Below are 22,948 nucleotides of genomic sequence, written 5' to 3'. Positions count from 1 at the left end.
AATAATTATTGAACTATATGACATAAAATCGTCATAACTTCTGAACAGTTACCGTTAGAACGTTCAAAATGCACGGCCGGCCGCGGGGCGTCATTGGAATTAGTAAGCGGATGAGCACTCTACCTGTTGTTGTCGGCCGCTTTCATTTGGATGGGTTCGTCAATAAGCAAAATAGGCTCATTTGGGACACTGAGAACGCCCACTGCGCGATCGAGACGCCTCTTCACTGTCAACGGATGACTGTGTGGTGTGCAGTGACCTTGTCACAGAAGAATCTCAGCGATATCCCTTCATGGAACGGTTGCTACCAAAGGTACGTGAAGATTTTTCAAGATGATTTCATCCCCGTTATCCAAAGTGACCCTTATATCGACAGATGTGGTTCATGCAAGACGGAACTCGGCCGTCGAGGTAGGAGAGTGTATGATGTCCTGGAGGACCACGTTTTGGCTCTGGGGTACCCAGAGCCCTTGATTGGCCGCCATATTCTCTTAATCTGAACACATGCGGCTCATTTCTGTGGGGCCATATTAAAGATAAGGTGTGTATCAATAACCCTAAAACCAACAGCCATTCAGGAGGTCATCGACAACATCGATGTTCCGACACTCCAGCTGGTTATGCAGGATTTCGCTATTCGTTTGCGCCACATCATCGCCAATGATGGCAGGCGTATCGAACATGTCTTTACCTAAATCAGAATATCTGTAGTTTACATGTTGACTGGAACGTGCGCACGCCGTAGTTTGCAGCTAACTTACGAATTTTGTTTCTCATATAGTTTAATAATTGTCATCTCGTATAATTTATAACTAGAAATTACTTCTGGCCAATACTGAAAGACAATCCTGTGGCTGGTACCGCGCAAAAAATACGCAATAAATCTTCAAATGTGTGTGAAATCTTATGGGACTTAACTGCTAAGGTCATCAGTCCCTAAGCTTACAGACTACTTAACCTAAATTATCCTAAGGACAAACACGCACACCCATGCCCGAGGAAGGACTCGAACCTCCGCCGGGATGAGCCGCACAGTCCATGACTGCAGTGCCTTAGACCGCTCGGCTAATCCCACGCGGCGATACGCAATAGAATCTTGTCATGCTGTACGTTCTTTCATAGAATCTATCTTGAAATATTTGTTCAATATCATTTCTTACATAACACAGACGGCCGAAAGATAGCAACGGAAGTATTCACTTATAATGAAGACGGGTACCAGAGTCTCAAAATATCTTCCAAGCGGTAAGAGCTACAGCAACATCAAGCTCTCAGAGCAGACCAAACATTGAAGAGAAGTGGAAGATATCCAACTCCAGTGCACATGGATACATCAGTTTGCTTCTCCGCAGGCGGAAAGGGCCATCGTAGTAGTGACCGGTACTCTAAGCTGGCGGATAATGCACGACACTCCCCTACACGGTATGTATTAAGTAACAACTTGAAAAACATTATAGAGACTTAGGATGTGAAGAACATATCGTTAGAATTTCTGCTTCGTATGACATAACAGTGATAGCAGTTATCTCAGACTATGTTGCATCAAATCATTCCTTCGGTGAAATTATCTGGAACACCATTGGGAAAACATGACGATTTATTTTGTATTTAACGATAGCGTAATGTAGGCTATAGTGACAGTGGATAGAGATATCTACGCACAAGACGACAGCTTGTGAAACAGGAACCTGGAAAGAATGTCTGTGCTAGAGATAAACCTTTGGTCTTGTCTACAGAGCAGCCATAGTATGGTTTCTAGAAAGTTTTTCATGCTTGTTCAGGAAAATACTGCGCTCTCCGCCAGTCTCGACCCTGAAAACGATACACAAACGGTTAAAATAGGATAGCTCACAGAACAGAGCTTGCATGATTCACAAGCTAATGGCGTACTTGACTTTTCTCCCTTAAGTTAACTGAGGACTGTGGCGACAGGGGGAGTTTCGTACTACAAAGTTAAAATAAGATAAACATGCCAGGTCATGAAAGTAGCAGTTCACGCGTGACGGGATGATGTTAATTGCCACGGATATGCAACGTAATAACTATCTCGGTAATTGAAACTTCCTGAAAGACTAAATCTGTGTGACGGACCAAGACTCGAACTCGAGACCTTTGCCTTTCGCGGGCAAGTGCTGTAGCGCCCGAGCTACCCAAGCACGACTCATGGCCCGTCCTCACAGCTTCACTTCTGCCAATGCCTCGTCTCCTACTTTCCAAACTTCACAGAAGCTCTCCAGGTTCGCAGCAGAGCTTCTGCGAAGTTTGGAAGGTAGGAGACGAGGCATTGGCAGAAGTGAAGCTGTGAGGACGGGCCGTGAGTCGTGCTTGGGTAGCTCGGGCGCTAGAGCACTTGCCCGCGAAAGGCGAAGGTCTCGAGTTCGAGTCTCGGTCGGGCACGCAGTTTTAATCTGCAAGGAAATTTCATATCAGCACATACTCCATTGCAGAGTGAAAATGTCAATCTCTATAATTGTTCTTTGCTCTAATAACTTGAATAGGAAACCTGTCAGTCACTACTGTGTAATGATGTACAACTTAGTAGAACTACTGTTGACCCGAATTTCGTTCAACGCTTTTTACGTCATTCTGCCTATATTTGCTTTCGGTTGCCTTGGTTTCAAGGACTGACAACAAGTGGTCGGTGTATGTGCACAAACAAAGTGAAATATAGTAACTAACAGCGTTTGTGTTTTAGGGCTGCACTGTCAAGTGTTCTACCACAAGACAAAAGATAAGGTTACTTACGCTAATGTGCGGACATTGCTGTTGATCTATTTACGATATCCAACTGGTAGAAATATTACAATTAGCTGTGAAGTCAATATATATATATATATATATATATATATATATATAATAGATTTTTGTGGAGGATTTACTAAAATTTGATAATGTAGATCTTTACCTAAAGTTAGTCAAAATATAAACACGTACATGTAAGTAAAGAAACTCACCTAGCAACGGACGCCTCTCACTTCACATCTACACACTGCAAGGAATAAACTGATGAGTCAAAACGTTATCACCATCTCCTCAATAGCTTGTTTGTCCATCTTAGCAAAGAAATACATCACTGAGTCCGCGTATCAGGAGCCCGATAGTTCTTTGGTAGGTTGGTTGAGGTATGTGGCAATAGATGTCTACGCACAGGTGATGTAATTCGCGAAAATAACGGGCCGCTTATTTGCGTACGCGGTGATGACGTTCCATAGCGACCCAGATGGGTTCTATAGGATTCACATCAGGCGAATTTGTTCACCGAGACATCATCATGAATTCACTACAATGCCCCTCAGACCACTGTAGTATGGTTCCGGTTCCGAGACACAGACAATTATACTGCTGAAACATGATATCGCCGCCAGGAAAGACATCAGTCATGAAGGAATACACGTGGTTCCCATCTCTCAGCGTTTCTATGGCTACAGGTACCATGCAAGCGCAGAAGATCGTCTCTCACAGCAAAATACTGTTCCCACAACCACGCGACCGTGATGCGCTACACATTTCGATCCGACCTTCACCTCGATGACTGCGTTTGTGGGGGTGACCATCGACCTACTGCAGTAAAACTGATTCACCCGAAGAGCCGATTGGTCTTCAATGATACCTTGCCCACTGCGACCAGGCTGTCGATGTCGTACGTCAACACGTGAACACGTAGGGGTGATATGCTGTGGAGCTCCAAATTCAACAACATACGATGAAAGCAAAGGACCTGGAAGAGCAGCTGAAGGGAATGGACAGTGTCTTGAAAGGAGGATATAAGATGAACATCAACAAAAGAAAAACAAGGATAATGGAATGTAGTCGAATTAAATCGGCTGATGCTGAGGGAATAAGATTAGGAAATGAGACGTTTAAAGTAGTAAATGAGTTTTGCTATTTGGGGAGAAAAATAACTGATGATGATCGAAGTAGAGAGGATATAAAATGTAGACTGGCAATGGCAACGAAATCGTTTCTGAAGAAGAGAAATTTGTTAAAATCGAATATGGATTTAAGTGTCAGGAAGTCGTTTCTGAAAGTATTTGTATGAAGTGTAGCCATGTATGGAAGTGAAACGTAGACGATAAATAGTTTAGACAAAAAGAAAATGGAAGGTTTTGAAGTGTGGTGCTATAGAAGAATGCTGAAGATTAGATGGGTAGAACAAATAACTAATGAGGAGGTATTGAATAGATTTGGGGAGAAGAGATATTTGTGGCACAACTTGACTAGAAGAAGAGATCGGTTGGTAGGACATATTCTGAGGCATCAAGGAATCACCAATTTAGTATTGGAGTGCAGCGTGGAGGGTAAAAATCGTAGAGGGTGACCAAAAAATGAATACACTAAACAGATTCAGAAGGATGTAGGTTAGAGTAGGTACTGGGAGATTAAGAAGCTTGCACAGGATAGAGTAGCATGGAGAGCTGCATCAAACTAGTCTCTGGACTGAAGACCACAACAACAACACGATGAACGGTGTGCTACGAAACACTTGTGCGTGCAGCGGCACTGTACTCGTTCGGCAGAGATGAATCAGGTTATCATCTGTCTTACTTTACACAGGATCTGTCTTACTTTACTGAGAAGAGTTGTGAAAACACACTCGACCTCTTAGCAACAAATAAAACTGAGTTAATAACGAACATCAAAACGGACACAGGGATTAGTGAACACAGGGTTGTCGTTGCGAGACTGAATGTTGTAACGCCAACTTCTCCAAAAATAAACGAAAAATATACGTATTAAAAAAAGTAGATAAAAATTCACTAGGCGCCTTCCTGAGAGACACTCTCCATTCCTTCAAAATTAAGTGTAGACCAGATGTGACTTGAATTCAAAGGAATAGTACAGGGTGTTTCAAAAATGACCGGTATATTTGAAACGGCAAAAAAACTAAACGAGCAGCGATAGAAATACACCGTTTGTTGCAATATGCTTGGGACAACAGTACATTTTCAGGCAGACAAACTTTCGAAATTACAGTAGTTACAATTGTCAACAACAGATGGCGCTGCGGTCTGGGAAACTCTATACTATGATATTTTCCACATATCCACCATGCGTAGCAATAATATGGCGTAGTCTCTGAATGAAATTACCCGAAACCTTTGACAACGTGTCTGGCGGAATGGCTTCACATGCAGATGAGATGTTCTGCTTCAGCTGTTCAATTGTTTCTGGATTCTGGCGGTACACCTGGTCTTTCAAGTGTCCCCACAGAAAGAAGTCACAGGGGTTCATGTCTGGCGAATAGGGAGGCCAATCCACGCCGCCTCCTGTATGTTTCGGATAGCCCAAAGCAATCACACGATCATCGAAATATTCATTCAGGAAATTAAAGACGTCGGCCGTGCGATGTGGCCGGGCACCATCTTGCATAAACCACGAGGTGTTCGCAGTGTCGTCTAAGGCAGTTTGTACCGCCACAAATTCACGAAGAATGTCCGGATAGCGTGATGCAGTAATCGTTTCGGATCTGAAAAATGGGCCAATGATTCCTTTGGAAGAAATGGCGGCCCAGACCAGTACTTTTTGAGGATGCAGGGACGATGGGACTGCAACATGGGGCTTTTCGGTTCCCCATATGCGCCAGTTCTGTTTATTGACGAAGCCGTCCAGGTAAAAATAAGCTTCGTCAGTAAACCAAATGCTGCCCACATGCATATCGCCGTCATCAATCCCGTGCACTATATCGTTAGCGAATGTCTCTCGTGCAGTAATGGTAGCGGCGCTGAGGGGTTGCCGCGTTTGAATTTTGTATGGATAGAGGTGTAAACTCTGGCGCATGAGACGATACGTGGACGTTGGCGTCATTTGGACCGCAGCTGCAACACGGCGAACGGAAACCCGAGGCCGCTGTTGGATCACCTGCTGCACTAGCTGCGCGTTGCCCTCTGTGGTTGCCGTACGCGGTCGCCCTACGTTTCCAGCACGTTCATCCGCCATGTTCCCAGTCCGTTGAAATTTTTCAATCAGATCCTTTAATGTATCGCTTTTCGGTCCTTTGGTTACATTAAACCTCCGTTGAAAACTTCGTCTTGTTGCAACAACACTGTGTTCTAGGCGGTGGAATTCCAACACCAGAAAAATCCTCTGTTCTAAGGAATAAACCAGGTTGTCTACAGCACACTTGCACGTTGTGAACAGCACACGCTTACAGCAGAAAGACGACGTACAGAATGGCGCACCCACAGACTGCGTTGTCTTCTATATCTTTCACATCACTTGCAGCGCCATCTGTTGTTGAAAATTGTAACTACTGTAATTTCGAAAGTTTGTCCGCCTGAAAATGCACTGTTGTCCCAAGCATATTGCAACAAACGGTGTATTTCTATCGCTGCTCGTTTAGTTTTTGTTGCCGTTTCAAATATACCGGTCATTTTCGAAACACCCTGTATCTGCAGCCATTGGGAGATTTATACCAAATAAATTAACAAACGACGGAGCTGAACCTCCTTGGTACACAAAACGGGTCAGAACACTGTTGCACAAACAACAAAACGAACATGCCAAATTCAAACAGACGCAAATCTCTTCTACAGATGCTCAAAATTTACCGCGGACTTCAATGCGATATTCTCTTAATAGTTTCCACAACGAAACTTTGTCTCGAAACCTGGCAGAAAATCCAACGAAATTCTGGTCGTATGTGAAGTATATTAGCGGCAAGACACAATCAATGCCTTCTCTGCGCGATCGCAGTGGAGATACTATCTAAGACAATGCTGCCAAAGCAGGGGTACTAAATACAGCCTTCCAAAATGCCTGCACCGAAGAAGACGAAGTAAATATTCCAGAACTCGAATCAAGAACAGCTTCCAACATGAATAACACAGAAATAAATATCCTTGGAGTAGTGAAACAAATCACTTATTAAAAGCAAGCAATTAGATTCATTTCAGAGTATGCTGATGCATTAGCTCCATACTTAACAATCATATACAACCGTTTGCTCGATGGAAGACCAGTACCCAAAGACTGGAAAGTTGCACAGGTCACACCAATGTTTAAGAAAGGTAGTAGGAGTAATCCACTTAATTACAGGTCCATATCATGAACGTCGATATGCAGCAGGATTTTGGAACATATTTTGTGTTCGAACATTATGAATTGCCTCGAAGAAAACGGTCTACTGACGCACAGTCAACATGGATTTAGAAAACATCGTTCTTGTGAAACACAACTGGCTCTTTACTGGCTTGAAGTGTTGCGTGATATTGACAAGAGATTTCAGATTGATTCCGCATTTCTTGATTTCCAGAAGGCATTTGAGACTGTACCCCACAAGCGGCTTGTAGTCAAACTGCGTGGTTCTGGAACATCGTCTGACTTATCTGACTGGATTTGTGATTTCATGTCAGAGACGTCACAGTGCGTAGTAACTGACGGAAAGTCATCGAATAAAACAGAAACCCCAAGGAAGTGTTACAGGTCCTTTGCTAGATTTGGGAGACAATCTGAGCAGCCGTCTTAGGTTGTTTGCAATGACGCTGTCGTCTATCGACTAGTAAAGTCATCAGAAGATCAAAACAAACTGCAAAACTATTTAGAAAAGATATCTCAAAGGTGTTAAAATTGGCAGGTGACCCTAACTAAAGAAAAGTGTGAGGTCATCCATACGAGTTCTAAAAGGAATCCGTTAAACTTCGGTTACACGATACATCAATCAAATCTAAAGGCCGTAAATTCAACTAAAAACGTAGGAATTACAATCATGAACACCTTAAATTGTAAGGAATCCATAGAAAATGTTGTGGGGAAGGCTAACTAAAGACTGCGATTTATTGTCAGGACACTTGGAAAATGAAACAGACCTATTAAGGAGGCTGCCTACACTACGTTTGTCCGTCCTCTTTTAGAATACTGCTACGCGGTGTGGGATCCTTACCAGATAGGATTGACGGAGTACATCGAAAACGTTCGAAGATGAACAGCACGTTTCGTATCATCGCGAAATTTTGGAGAGAATGTCACTCAAATGATGCAGGATTTGGTCTGGCCATCATTTAAAGAAAGGCGTTTTTCGTTGCGACGGAATCTACTCACGAAATTCCAATCACCAACTTTCTCCTCCGAATGCGACAGTATTTTGTTGACACCGACCTACACAGGGAGAAACTATCACCACGATAAAATAAGGGAAGTCAGAGCTCGTACGGAAAGATATAGGTGTTAGTTCTTTCCGCGCGCTATACGAGATTAGATTAATGGAGAATTGTGAAGGTTGTTCGATGAACCCTCTACGCCGGCCGAAGTGGCCGAGCGGTTCTAGGCGCTACAGTCTGGAACTGCGCGACCACTACGGTCGCAGGTTCGATTCCTGCCTCGGGCATGGATGTGTGTGATGTCCTTAGGTTAGTTAGGTTTAAGTAGTTCTAAGTTCTAGGGGACTGATGACCTCAGTAGTTAAGTCCCATAGTGCTCAGAGCCATTTGACCCATTTTTTTGAACCCTCTGCCAAGCACTTAAATGTGAGTTTCAGAGTATCTATGGAGATGTAGATTTAGATGTAGCTGTAGATGTGGACGTCCAATCATATAGCGCCTGGTGGTAGTGTCGTAGTCCTTTTACCTCACTCTGTAGGAGTTCACGACAGTAGCACGTGAACATTCGAGGAGCTTCGCCGTTTTTGAGACATTCGTTCACAGGCTCTGCATAATAATAATCTGCCCTCTGTCTGAGACTCTTAGCACAGTGTATTACTCCATTTACTGCCCGTATCTTCGCCAGAGTGAGCCGCCATCGGTGTCTCCTCCACACAATCCATACTTTTGTTACCGTGTAACGTGACCGCAGCGTCGCTATGTGGCACCCATTGTTGCTCTGTGCAGTGGTCTTACTGTTTTGTAATGTTATCATTGTATCTTTGCATGCTCAAGCATACATAAGAAGAGGTTTCCAGTAGCTCTTCGTCAACTCTGTTTACTTTACTCTGTCGTGTGTGCAATTTACTCAAAAATTTATCTGTTTTGAATACCAAAATTTTAGATACAAATATGCACATAGAACTCATATAAAATTTCAGTGACGCAGTGGTAGCCTCTCAGATATATTTAAGCAGTCTATGAGCTCTATGTGTGGTGTCACCGCCAGACACCACACTTGCTAGGTGGTAGCCTTTAAATCGGCCGCGGTCCGTTAGTATGCGACGGACCCGCGTGTCGTCACTGTCAGTGATTGCAGACCGAGCGCCGCCACACGGCAGGTCTAGAGACACTTCCTAGCACTCGCCCCAGTTGTACAGCCGACTTTGCTAGCGATGGTTCGCTGACAAATTACGCTCTCATTTGCCGAGACGATAGTTAGCATAGCCTTCAGCTACGTCATTTGCTACGACCTAGCAAGGCGCCATTATCATTTGCTATTTATCTTGTGATGCATGTACCGTCAGACCGATGTTCACCAATTATGGATTAAAGTTAAGTATTCCAACAGCTACGACCTCTTTTGCTAAAGTCTAACTTCCTTAAATGTTCCAGACCTCACGCCAGTCTGCGTGAGCTTAACGCGTGCCTTTCGGCTACCAATCATAGTGGCTTGGCTGTCTTGCCAAGTCACAACACTATGAGCGTCATGAACAACTTCATTAAGATACTCCGTTGCCTACGTCAATAACAAACTCCTTAAGGTTTCTTAGAACATAGTCTACAATCCCATAACTTTCCTCAATAATGATCAAATTGAGACCGATTGTGCTGTTAGAAACTTCCGTATATCTTGACTAAATTTCCCCCTATTTCAACGATTACATGGCACTGGAATGGAATTACAGCTATAAACATACCCTCACCCACTCCGATCTTACGAGAAATACTTGTCCCTTCCTGCTCCTCCATTCTAGAAGTGACAGTCGGCCAGCCAAAAGTCTTTCAAGCAAGAAATATGACAGTGAAAAACTTAATGCGTATGTGGAAGGGACACCTGATAGACCCCATTACTGGAGTAATTCGTGAAAGAGAGGCGGCAGCACGCTAAAAGCGAAAGACTGTAGCGACGAACCCAGTGCCAGCATTATGCTACTCTCCCCTTTTTCCTCGCCACGAGACCGAGGGTACGCTGGAAAAGCGATTCGCCACTTCCGGCGTTTATCGACCGTGGCCGAATGCTCAAAGAGGACTAACTTTTCCCGCAATCGAGGCGTGAGGGCTTTTGGGATTGCGACGGGCTACGCCACGAGTGTAATGAATCCGCGTCGCGGTGGAATACTTGTGCGAACTGGTAAGAGGGCGTGATTTGAAGGGGGCCGAACAGGGGAGTTTGAAGATGATGTCTGGGGGAGAGCGTTAGGGGGGGGGGCTGGGGGCGATCTCGCGTCTGACTGCTCTGTGCGAAAGGCCAAATGGTTACACTAGCGGAATCCGCGAGCGTCTTCCACCTGTCACATTCTGTGGCCTTTAACACATATTATCATGAGTAAGGTGGATGCAGTCGTTAATTTTATCACATATCTACCAGCTGCGTTGCGCCGCAGCAGTTAGCACCGCTAGCTGGCTAGTTCTGGGTCTCCAGTTCAAAACTTATACGCAGCAAATAACTTTTGTTTGCAGTCACCATTTCTGGAGGATACTCGAAACTACTTATGTTTGTACGTTTGCATGTTCCAGAGTATTCCGTGCTGGTATAAATAACACCACTCTCTGTCTTGGAGTTCTGTTCTGCTCTTCCAGTATGATGTCTGTAATAAACACGTTTTAGGTGCAATCAGTCACGACCCTGCTTCAGGATTACGACTTGATTGTGGTTAGAATGTGACATAGCTTGGTGGAGATGCGACTTACTTGATAACATCTTCATGACCGTGACTCCAATGTGGTCAAGTAAAAGCTATCGGCTCAACCTACAAGATCCGTAATACAAGCAATACAGCGTTCCAAATGTCCATATTGTCAGCAGGTCCATTGATTCCAAGTCAGCAGCAAGTCAGCTGCTTCAGTCTGCGTTTTCCGGGAAGGGTGTTCAGCACCTGACGAAATGGCTGGAAGAATTCGATCGAAACGCCAAATACAACAGATGAGATGAGCTGACGTACTGAGCAATTGAGTATTTTAACTTGGACGAATTAGCCAAGAAGTGGTTCGAGAACAACGAAGAGAACCTCGATATCTGGAGTAAATTTCTATTCGAACTGAAGAAACAATTTTGTGACAGTCTACAAGAAATCCACCTAACAGAAGGACAACAGGACCCACCTTAATAGTGAAATGACACAGTCGTACATACAAAATGTTTTGCCTCTGTGCTGCATTGTGTAAGTGAATATCACAGAAAGCTACAAAATCTCGCAATTGAGTAAAGGAGATGTACAAGACGTGTACCAAGTTCTTCTTGTAAAGGATGTCCCAACAACAGAAGAATTCATCAAGTGGTGCCTGTACATCGCGAAGATGCAGGAGAAAGAGTCGTCGTAAGAGGCATGACCGACTTCCCAGAGTGGTCTCTGTCGCAGCTATAGAAGTCCACCATGACGTTGCCTATCCCTGTATCGAGACAATAGGTCAGTGATTGCTGTGGGGTGGTGGGACACGCATTCGTACTAGTCACGAGGCGTTCAACTCCCACCTGGGTCATCCTAGAGTCGCATTCTACAGGAAGACAGGAGACCGCCAACGGTGGCTGTAGAATGTCAGTCGGCAAATACAATACTGGACATTAAAATCGCTACACCACGAATATGACGTCCTACAGACGTGAAATTTAACCGACAGGAAGAAGATGCTGTGATATGCAAATGATTAGCTTTTCAAAGCATTCACACAAGATTGGCGCCCGTGGCGACACCTACAACGTGCTGGCCTGAGGAAAGTTTCCACCCGATTTCTCATACACAAACAGCAGTTGACCGGCATTGCCTGGTGAAACGTTGTTGCGATGCCTCGTGTAAGGAGGAGAAATGCGTACTATCACGTTTCCGACTTTGATAAAGGTCGGATTGAAGCCTATCGCGATTGCGGTTTATCGTATTGCAACATTGCTGCTCGCGTTGGTCGAGATCCACTGACCGTTAGCAGAATATGGAATCAGTGGGTTCAGGAGGGTAATACGGAAGGCCGTGCTGGATGCAAACGGCCCAGCATCACTAGCAGTCGAGATGACAGGCGTCTTATCCGCATGACTGAATCGGATTGTGCAGCCACGTCTCGATCTCTGAGTCAATAGATGGAGACGTTTCCAAGACATCAACCATCTGCACCAACAGTTCGACGACGTTTGCAGCAGCATGCACTATTAGCTGGGAGACCATGGCTGCGGTTACCCTTGACGCTGTATCACAGACAGGAGCGCCTGTGATGATGTACTCAACTTTGAACCTGGTTGCACGAATGGCAAAACGTCATTTCTTCGGATGAATCCAGTTTCTGTTTACACCATCATGATGGTCACATCCGTGTTTGACAACATCGCGGTGAACGCACATTGCAAGCGTGTATTCGTCATCGCCATACTGGTGTATCACCCAGCGGGATGGTATGGGGTGCCATTGGCTACACGTCTCGGTCGCCTCTTGTTCGCACTGACGGCAGTTTGAACAGTGGACGTTACATTTCAGATGAGCTACGACCGGTGGCTGTACCCTTCAATCGATCCCTGCGAAACCCTACATTTCAGCAGAATAGTGCACGACCGCATGTTGCAGGTCCTGTATGGGCCTTTCTGGATACAGAAAATGTTCGACTGCTGCCATGGCCAGCACATTCTCCAGATCTCTCACCAATGAAAACGTCTGGTCAATGGTGGCCGAGCAACTGGCTCGTCACAATATGGCAGTCACTATTGATGAACTGTGGCATCGTGTTGAAGCTGCATGGGCAGCTGTACCTGTACACTTTATCCAAGCTCTGTTTGACTCAATGCCCAGGCGTATCAAGGATGTTATTACAGTCAGAGGTGGTTGTTCTGGGTACTGATTTCTAAGGATCTATGCACCCAAATAGCGTGAAAATATAACCACATGTTAGTTCTAGTAACATACATTTGTCCAATGAATACCCGTTTATCATCTGCATTTCTTCTTGGTGAAGCAATTTTAATGGCCAGTAGTGTATGTTAATTCCTTATTACTTCTAGAGGCTCTAAAATTACGTATTATGGGACCCTCTTTTCGGGCGTAGCCTGGCGTCGTCCCGGAATATATCGTGCCGGTGCACCAGACGCGGTGGCTGCTCTGAGTTGTGCGCTGATGGGACGCAGTGTGCTTACCTGGCGCTGCTGAGACGCCAAACGCTGAGGCGGCAGTGATGGTCACAACATACGTCTCGGCTGGCGTCAAACCTGGTGGCCCGGTGCCTCAGTGTAGCGACAGAAGGCGGTGACGCCCAAGGAGACTATCCCTGGAGCGCTGGCTGTGGCACAGTGTTCAAAAATGGTTCAAGTGGTTCTGACAACTAGAACTCAGAACAACTTAAACGTAACTAACCTAAGGACATCACACACATTCAAGCCCGAGGCAGGATTCGAACCCTCGACCGTAGCGGTCGCACAGTTCAAGACTGTAGCGACTGGAAACGCCCGGCCAACCCGGCCAGGTGGCATGTGTCTGTCGGCCTCGGACTCCAGCGGCACGAGTTACTACCCGTGGCTGTACCCTTCAATCTATTCTGGGTACTGATTTCTCAGGATCAGTCACAAGTCGAGAATTTGATTCCTGACGGCGATGTTGGCAGCTTCCCCATTGGAATGTTACTGTCTTCATGGAGACATCTGACACAGGCTGTCTATTATAAGAGAGCCCACCTGTCCCATGTTGACTGGCTGGCTCCGGGGGGTATACATACAGCGTCTGGCTGATGAATATGCGAGAGGAATAGTACTGCCACATTTCTCCGCCAAGCGGAAGATTCTCAAATGGTGCTCAGTATCGGTGGCGCCACTCGCTTCCTGACGGACGTACGATGAAGCAAGCAAGCGGAATCTCTGCTGATGGAGTTGCTGCGTCTGCGTGGGGTTATTGACTGCAGAGGTCAGTGCCAGGAAATCTGCTCAGGTCGTACCGAGTTTACAAGAGCTAGCGGCTATGAAGTTCGACCTCATACGAAGGAAGTAATAGAGAATATCGAAGGACAGGTTTATCGATCTGTACTACCCTCATGAACCATGGACCTTGCCGTTGGTGGGGAGGCTTGCGTGCCTCAGCGATACAGATAGCCGTACCGTAGGTGCAACCACAACGGAGGGATAAGTGTGGAGAGGCCAGACAAACGTGTGGTTCCTGAGGAGGGGCAGCAGCCTTTTCAGTAGTTGCAGGGGCAACAGTCTGGATGATTGACTGATCTGGCCTTGCAACACTAACCAAAACGGCCTTGCTGTGCTGGAACTGCGAACGGCTGAAAGCAAGGGGAAACTACAGCCGTAACTTTTCCCGAGGGCATGCAGCTTTACTGTATGCATGGAGAGCTGCATCAAACCAGTCTGAGGACTGAAGACAACAACAACAACAACAACAGTACCCGTAGCCGACAGTTCAACACGGCGTGAAGAATGGACTCAGCCATCTAGAAATTAAGCTGTAGCCGCCAAACGACAAACGTGGCACAACCAACTCCTCCACCAAGCATAACGCCCTGCAGAAGAAGAGTCATTTGGGGGTGGAGGATAATTTGGCAGTCTGTTTATACTTTGAATACCTGGACACATACTCTAGAGCAGAGGAAGAAGATGAGTGTTCAACGATTGTTACGTCGCATGTCGCCAAACGTTACAGCAGTTATGTTCAATTCACTCAGCTACAGACAATTATAACCTGTGGGATGATACCCATTGCCGTATCCTGGACGAGATCGCTCAACAATCCGCTGTAACCATTCTTTATCGTCATGTGGAGGTACCAACCGCTCGCCTAGCCTCCGAACTGAGGAAAACGAAGCGATTTGATTGTCTATGGAACTGAGTCCGGCAAAGATGAAGGGCAGTTACTAAGATGACAGGAAATCTCACTATGTCACCATCGATGGTCGTCCTGTCCCGCACCTAGACGACTCATGGGACATTTTTTAAAATGTGAAATGCTTATCTTTGCTAGCTAAAGAAGACTATGTTTCATGGTACGAAAGCAATTGTGTTGAATATACACGTATGCAGAACACGCCCAAGACAAGAAAGTGTACTGCAGGATCACAGATCTCCCAGTTTGTCGTTTTAAAGAGTGTAAGCGGGCCGGGGTGGCCGAGCGGTTCTAGGCGCTTCAGCCTGGAACCGCACGACAACTACGGTCGCAGATTCGAATCCTGCCTCGGGCATGATGTGTGTGATGTCCTTAGGTTAGTTAGGTTTAAGTAGTTCTAAGTTCTAGGGGACTGATGACTTCAGATGTTAAGTCCCATAGTGCTCAGAGCCATTTGAACCATTTTTAAAGGGTCTAATCATGAAGCTGTTCTCGCATGCATTATAAGTAGCCGTAGACTGGAGGATCTCTCGAAGCTATTCCAAACAACAGCGACTTATCTGGGCGGTTGTGTACCGCTTTCATCAACCAGACGAGATCCATTTCGTTGGTCGAGATGTTCAGTTAAAGAGCGGAAAGTTGCAAGGCGTCCGGCTTGCCTCCTTCTATTTATACTAAATTTACCTGCCCCTTTTCACGACTGGTGATAGGCAGGAAACTTTACTTTCATGTGTTTAAATTCTCTTTACATTGATTTATTAAGGAGAACGTATTTCAAAAAAACTTCAGTTATCGTCAGTAAATGGGCTAATGGTCCCATCCTGTGAATATGTGAAATGCGCAGCCCACACACTGCTCTGAGTGCAGCAGGTGTGTCGTGGGCGTTCAGAGCCTTGTGCTGGCATGCGCGGGTCATGTCGCCAGCGATGGAGGCTCACGGAACCTACCAGTCCTTTTCACTAAGTCGGGGTTAGCGGCCTGTGGTACTATTCGCCTCTTGAGTTGCCTTACTACAACAGTTTCAAGAGCTTGCTGGAACACCACTCTTTATGGAGGAAAAGTACGTCTTGGAATGTTGGGGCAAACCACGGTGAGAACAGGGACCTCGCTGACGGCACGTCACGTTGGTAGAGGCTTGTTAAATTTAGAAGCGTTAAAGAACGCTCTGATTCGCCCATCGCTGGCTAACGTCGTACGGGGAATCTAGGACAAAGTAGCGAGGAAGATGTACTCTGATTGACTCGTGACTGATGACACTCTGGGTTGGGGCTTGTTAAGCCTGGCGTTGACAAACTGTTGGCAGAAAAGAGTAACTTTTTCTTGATTGGCGTCTGCGGCCAGATTGGCCAAATCTGCTCAGTCCGGAGTTGGTTCAAAATGTTCAAATGTGTGTGAGTTCCTAAGGGACCAAACTGCAGAGGTCATTGGTCCCCAGACATACACACTACCTAAACTAACTTATGGTAAGAACAACACACACACCCATGCCCGAGGGAAGACTCGAACCTCCGGCGGGAGGGCCCGCACAGTCCGTGGCATGGCGCCTCAAACCGCGCGGCCACTCCGCGTGGCCGGAAGTTGGTGGAAGGAAAAGGGACACTCATGGTCCGATCGTGGATGGAGACAGGTCGCTGGTTGGAGATGTCGTGGCGCTTGGAGGTATCCGAGTTCTGACAAGCGAGACTTTGATTCTCCACTATAACGACAGTCATCTGGTTTACCAGCACAGATTTGTGGGAATATACAGCAGCACGGCTCACTAGACGGAGATTGAGGTTTAGATATGGAGCGTACCGTCGCCACAGCGCCTTTAAACCCTAATCGTGCCTTACAATCCTTTGATGTGGTATTTAGTCGACCACTGAAGTTTCAAAATTAATCGGTGAATTGTATTGGATTAATGATTTAATGGTGAGCTAGGATACGGTAGCTGTCCCTCCGTTTGCCTACCTTGTTCGTTGTCGGCAGCAATTAACTTAGTTCTTCGTGGAATTTTGATGCCAATACTTTGTAATTGTTTAATATAATAAATAACCAGTCTACGTTTCATTTGCATTTTTCATTTGAAAGTGCACGTAGTTATCTTCAGTTCACTGATTTATTCTATTGATTGAACGGATGTTTATACAGTTGGATTATTGCAATTTCCAACCTTATGATTCTATGTTAGGGCATTTCAAAAAGAGATTACGTTGCTTGATTTACAGCCAAAATGGAGTCTTAAGGGGAGTGTAACGGAGTCTGGGTACCTCCATTATTCCGATAGGTTTCGCAGTCTCACACAAGGTGCGATATTTCAAGTGTAATGCTTTTTTCGACTGCAAAACAATGGTCAGCTCCACAAAAGAAGTGTGCAAACCAGCTACGATTATAAGAACTGCAGGAAGTCAAGGAGAACTTTGATCACTGTTACAAGCAGTCACAACTCATACCTAGCGGTATGTACACTAACAACCGAACCAATCCAGAATGGGAAGCTAAACGCCATTGTCGAACAGACGCACTCCACTGCCACAGTAGATGACGCACTAGACAAAGCTACTACGCAACAGCCAACAAATCTTACATAAACGAGGAACAATGTCGCTGGGTGTTAGGTGTTCCGTGTTAGTTTCTGGTGTTCTCCAGTCTTGAGTGGAAAAAAGCTAGACCAACCGACCGAAAGTAAATACCGTATCAACACTGTCGGTCAAACACCAATTAGACAACGTTCGTATAGGGTGTCGCCGGCATAGTTCATGTGGAAGTGGAGAAAGTGCTGCAAGATATCTTCAATGAATCTTCAGAGACTCCTTTATCCTCTCCTTTCATCTTTGTGAAGAAAACGAACGGTACATGCCGCACCTCTGAACAAAATCTCGGAGAAAAATGTCTAGCCATTGCCGCATAGTCATGCTACCCTAGACTGTTTGAAATGAGGAAATTATTTCTCAGTTACGGAAAAGCCCACGGCTAGTGGCAAACTAAGGTTGACGGCGCTGACCAGGAAACCACAAGCGTAATAGTACCCTATGCCCTGTTGACTTCAAAATTATACCGTTTGGAGAGTGTAACATTCTTGTCACCTTCGAGAATACGATAGACAGTCTATTTTGACACCTTAAAGGGATGATGCCTTTGCTATCTAGATGACATTATTGTCTTTTTCGTGGGCATCTGAAAAGCATCTAACGAACAACTAATTTTCCTGATAGCTGTGTTAAAGTGTGTTCAGACTGCAGGCCAGCACCTGTAACCCAAAAAGAGCCTCTTCATCAGCCAAGAAATAAATATCTACGGCCCTCTATTGAATGGGGATGGAGTCCGCACAGATCAAAATGGCTCTAAGCACTATGAGACTTAACATCTGAGGTCATCAGTCCCCTAGACTTAGAACTACTTAAACCTAACTAACCTAAGAACATCACACACATCCATGCCCGAGGCAGCATTCGAACCTGCGACCATAGCAACATCGCGGTTCCGGACTGAAGCTCCTAGAACCGCTCCATCCAGATCAAGAGTATATAAGGACAGTCACTGATTTTCCAACTCCTAGGCACTTTTGTGTGAGAGAAGTTTTCTCGGAATGTGAAGATACTACAGGTGATTCATAATGCAGGAGCCATCCAATGTTCCTGAAATGGGGCCCAAAAGAAAGCTTTTTGCTCCTAAGGAGGCTCTTGAATTTCAGAGTCCAAGAATTCTATGGCGAAAATACCGTGACAGAACTTCCCAACCATGCTAGCGGTTGTGGTATAGTTGCAATTCTAGCACAAATTCAGGAAGGCGATGTAAAGGTGATAACTTATAGTTCCAGTCTACCCTCCTCCCCCATCCCCGACTCCCCTCCCACCACTCCTCAGGTAAGTAAGTGTAAGTGTCATGTGACTAGGACCTCCCGTCGTGTAGACCGTTCGCCGGGTGCAAGTCTTTCGATCTGACGCCACTTCGGTGACTTGTGCGTCTATGGGGATGAAATGATGATGATCAGGACAAAACAACACCCAGTCCCTGAGCGGAGAGAATCTCCGACCCAGCCGGGAATCGAACGCGGGCCCTTAGGATTGACATTCTGTCACGCTGACCATTCAGCTAGGGGGGAGGGGGGTATGTTTCTCACACTGCGTGCCAGTTACAGCGATTGGATAAAAATATGGTAACAACGCGAGAGACGTTTGCTTGATCATAAATGCAGATGCTACCCAAGCCTGCAGGTTGCACTGATGTATTTGACCGAGAATGGCACCAGTACAACGACCTCAATAATTTGCAAATATCAGTCGAATAAGAATAGTTTTCTGTGTCGATTTGAGTGCCTTATGGTGGAGCTAAGTGAATCCGAACATAGGCAAACTGTTGTGGCTTATTCAATGTGTGCTTCCACAAACAAGGTAGCCGGTGTGTTTAGTGTTTCAAGAGGCATCCTATCGATAATTTATATCGCATGCAGGCAAAGCGAAAAGAAATCAAACGCTAATTCACAATGCGGACGAATGTGTGTGTTGAGTAATCGTGACGTACGGTTATCGGAGAGGACTGGGACGGAAAATAAAGGACGATACCTGCACGAGTCACCGCAGAAGTGAACGTTGCAATCGTCAACCCTGTCAGCGCCAAAGCGTGGAATAACATGCCAAATGGGAATTCTAAGATCACACATCAGTTGTGTAAATTCCAGGAACAGGAAAACGTGGTCTCGAAGCCATAAAACCAGGACTATGAAAGAATGGAAGAAAGTCGTTTGGTCGGTTGAGTCTTGTTTCACACTGTTTTCAATTTCTGTCCGAGTTTACCTCAAATGAGTGGTACATGGCAGAGGTTCGGTGACGATTTGGGGAGCCATGTCGTGGTATGCCATTAGCCCCGTGGCTACTCTGCAAGACTGTATTATTGCCGAGCATTATGTGACTATTTTGGCTGATCAGGCCCATCCGAAGGTACAATGATTTTTTTTTTTCCAATGGTCGTGCTGTGTTCGAAGAGGACAGCACCCCGGTTTAACGCAGCTCGTATCGTCCGGGACAGGTTTCGAGAACGCGAGGATGAATTATTATCGCATCTCCCATGGCCACCACCGTTACCAGATCTCGAAATTATTCAGCCTCTTTCCTCTACTTTGGACAAAAGAGAGAAATCGTTATCCACCTCCATCATCGTTACCTGATAATGCTGCTGTTTTACATGAAGAATAGTATAAGATTCTCTTGAAAACCATACAGGACGTGGATCTAGCAATTCCGAGACGAATGGAAGCTATATTTGGTGCCAACATGTTTCCTACACCGTATTACGCACGGTAATGTACTGTGTTTTTTATGGTTTCATAATTTAGAGGTAACGGGCGAGTTATGGCGAGCTCAGAATATTCTAAGATGGGGGTTGGCATGGCCGCGCTGGGGCGTTTTGGCGGGCCGCGGCTCAAAGGCCGAACGTTAGCCCGGGTCCAGGGACCGCGTGGCTGGGAACTCCATGTTGGCGCTGAGTCGATGAAGGAGACTTGCCGGGAGTGCCAAAGATGGCGGACTTCGTGTAACCTAATGGCAGCCATTCCACAATTCGTGTAGAAATTAATAGTAGCCAGATGAATCATGATACCTATAAAAGAAACATGTACCTTACCATTATTTGCACGACGATTGTGATGGTGTAATCAGATTTTCAATATCTTTATTAGTTTAATGTGTAAGATCTGACGATAAATTACACAACTAACACCCAGCGACGAACTTCCAAAATGTAAACGGTTCATCCGCTTTTGTCACTCGATGTGTCTTTACAAAGTTATTAGTGTAAACTTAAATTGGTATAAATTACAGGCATGTGACTTGAATAGTTCATCAGCTGTAGGAGGTCAAAATGGTCAATTACTATTGATCGCGTCAGGCCGTAAGTACTCCACAGTTACACGATGAAACGGTAGCAGCATGCTTATAAATATATTTATTCATCTATGTCGTTGTTTATATCTGATATATACTATTCATGAAGAAATTGGTTAAATATTTACTGTGTTTTACAAAGGACAGAGACATTAGGCTACTGTCCAAGCTTTTGTTGCAATTCCTTTGATATACAGGGTGATCAAAAAGTCAGTATAAATTGAAAACTGAATAAATCACGGAATAATGTAGATAGAGAGGTACAAATTGACACGCATGCTTGAAATGACATGGGGTTTTATTAGAACCAAAAAAAAAATATAAAAGTTCAAAGATGTCCGACAGATGGCGCTTCATCCGACCAGAATAGCAATAATTAGCATAACAAAGTAAGACAAAGCAAAGATAATGTCCTTTGCAGGAAATGCTCAATATGTCCACAATCATTCCTCAACAATAGCTGTAGTCGAGGAATAATGTTGTGAACAGCACTGTAAAGCATGTCCGGAGTTATGGTGAGGCATTGGCGTAGGATGTTGTCTTTCAGCATCTCTAGAGATGTCGGTCGATCACGATACACTTGCGACTTCAGTTAACCCCAAAGCCAATAATAGCACGGACTGAGGTCTGGGGACCTGGGAGGTCAACCATGACGAAAGTGGCCGCTGAGCACACGATCATCACCAAACGACGCGCATCTATCGGACATTTTGTGAACTCTGTTTTTTTTCTAATAAAATCCCATGTCATTCCAAGCATGTGTGTCAATTTTTACCTCCCTATCAACATTATTCCATAGTTTATTAAGTTTTCAAATTTATACTGACTTTTTGATCACCCGGTATGTCTATTTAACTTTTTTATGTATTTAATTACGTGTGTTGGAGCGTGTTTATGGTCCATCCGTAGGGATATTTATTTAATTTCAAGTAATTTAAATGTAAATCCAGTATTTCGTATGTGCTTCAATATGTTTGTGAGTGTGCGTTGGCCTGAAGACATGGTGGGAGCGCTCTAGCCAATCACAGCCCTCGTTACCACAGCAGGCGACTAACGAAGTGGGGGAGGAGCATAGTTTTCGACAGAGGACAGGAGGGGTTCAGAACAGTGTGGCGTGAGGGACAGTCGCACAGGACACAGGCTGAGTGCTGGACAGTACGGCGCGACGGACGCACTGTCACGGTAAAGTCTTGGAGAGTGGAGCAGTTTGCGCGTGGTCGCGGGTAATAGAAATATTTCGTAGGGCCGACTTGTGCACTTGTGAGGTTTCCGTGGCTTCTGCAGTGAAGACGTAGTATGCGTTTAGAAGTTAATATCTCGCGAGCTATGTTGTTGTTCACAACTAATTACGTGAAGTAGGAATCTATTGTTTCCCTGTTATTCAACTTATACTTTACATATTAAGTGTTTTAAGTAATAAAAGGCATTCATAAAGTTACTTCTGCTATCGTACTCACCATTTAAAGTCGTTAAAATAGTACCTGCAGAATTTATTTAGTTGCTTTCTTTCATGTATCAATCTCTATGTTACGTTCAAAATTCGCAGTTGCCGAGTGATAGGAACCTTCGACCATTCGATTCATGTGTATATTCATAATGTATACTGTAGACTCAGCAGTATTTTGCTTGTAATGCAGCAACTACGTATCCCAGCCCCTAGACAACGAAACCAGCCAAAACTTTTAATATTTCAACTCTGAGTCTGAGGGTACGTAGTTGAGGGCCATACCACATCAGTCGTACTCTATATGAAAGCCCGCAACCTGTATTTATGCGTGTCCTAGTGTATCATGGTCCTTGTTTCTGTGTGCTGTTGACACTGTGTATATGCATTGGATGTATCTGTGTGTTTAGGGGTTGTGAGGTATAGATTGCTTCAACTTTTTGGACGCTTCAGTAGAAAAATATCTCATATTTAAAACCTGACGAGTTGAAAATAACAAGAACGTATTTCTCCATCAGTGAACATTTTGGTTAACAAGAAAGGCGAGCTCCCTCATGAGTGAGTGACTGACGAATCCGTTGTCTCGGATGGACAATTGCCGCAAGCTGAAGTGCTCAAAAACTTACTGATACTGGGAACAACTATTAAAGAATGAGAATACCAAAGAGGATGCTGGATGTGATGTTCATTTCAATGAAAGGCAATAGGAAATTACACCGACGTATGTTAAGAAACCGATTTCTTGCTATTGGTCCACGTCTTTGTACATGTCCA

The sequence above is a fragment of the Schistocerca cancellata genome, chromosome 7, assembly GCF_023864275.1.
Source record: "Schistocerca cancellata isolate TAMUIC-IGC-003103 chromosome 7, iqSchCanc2.1, whole genome shotgun sequence".
Classification (NCBI taxonomy): Eukaryota; Metazoa; Arthropoda; class Insecta; order Orthoptera; family Acrididae; genus Schistocerca; species Schistocerca cancellata.
This window is presented reverse-complemented; position numbering follows the sequence as displayed.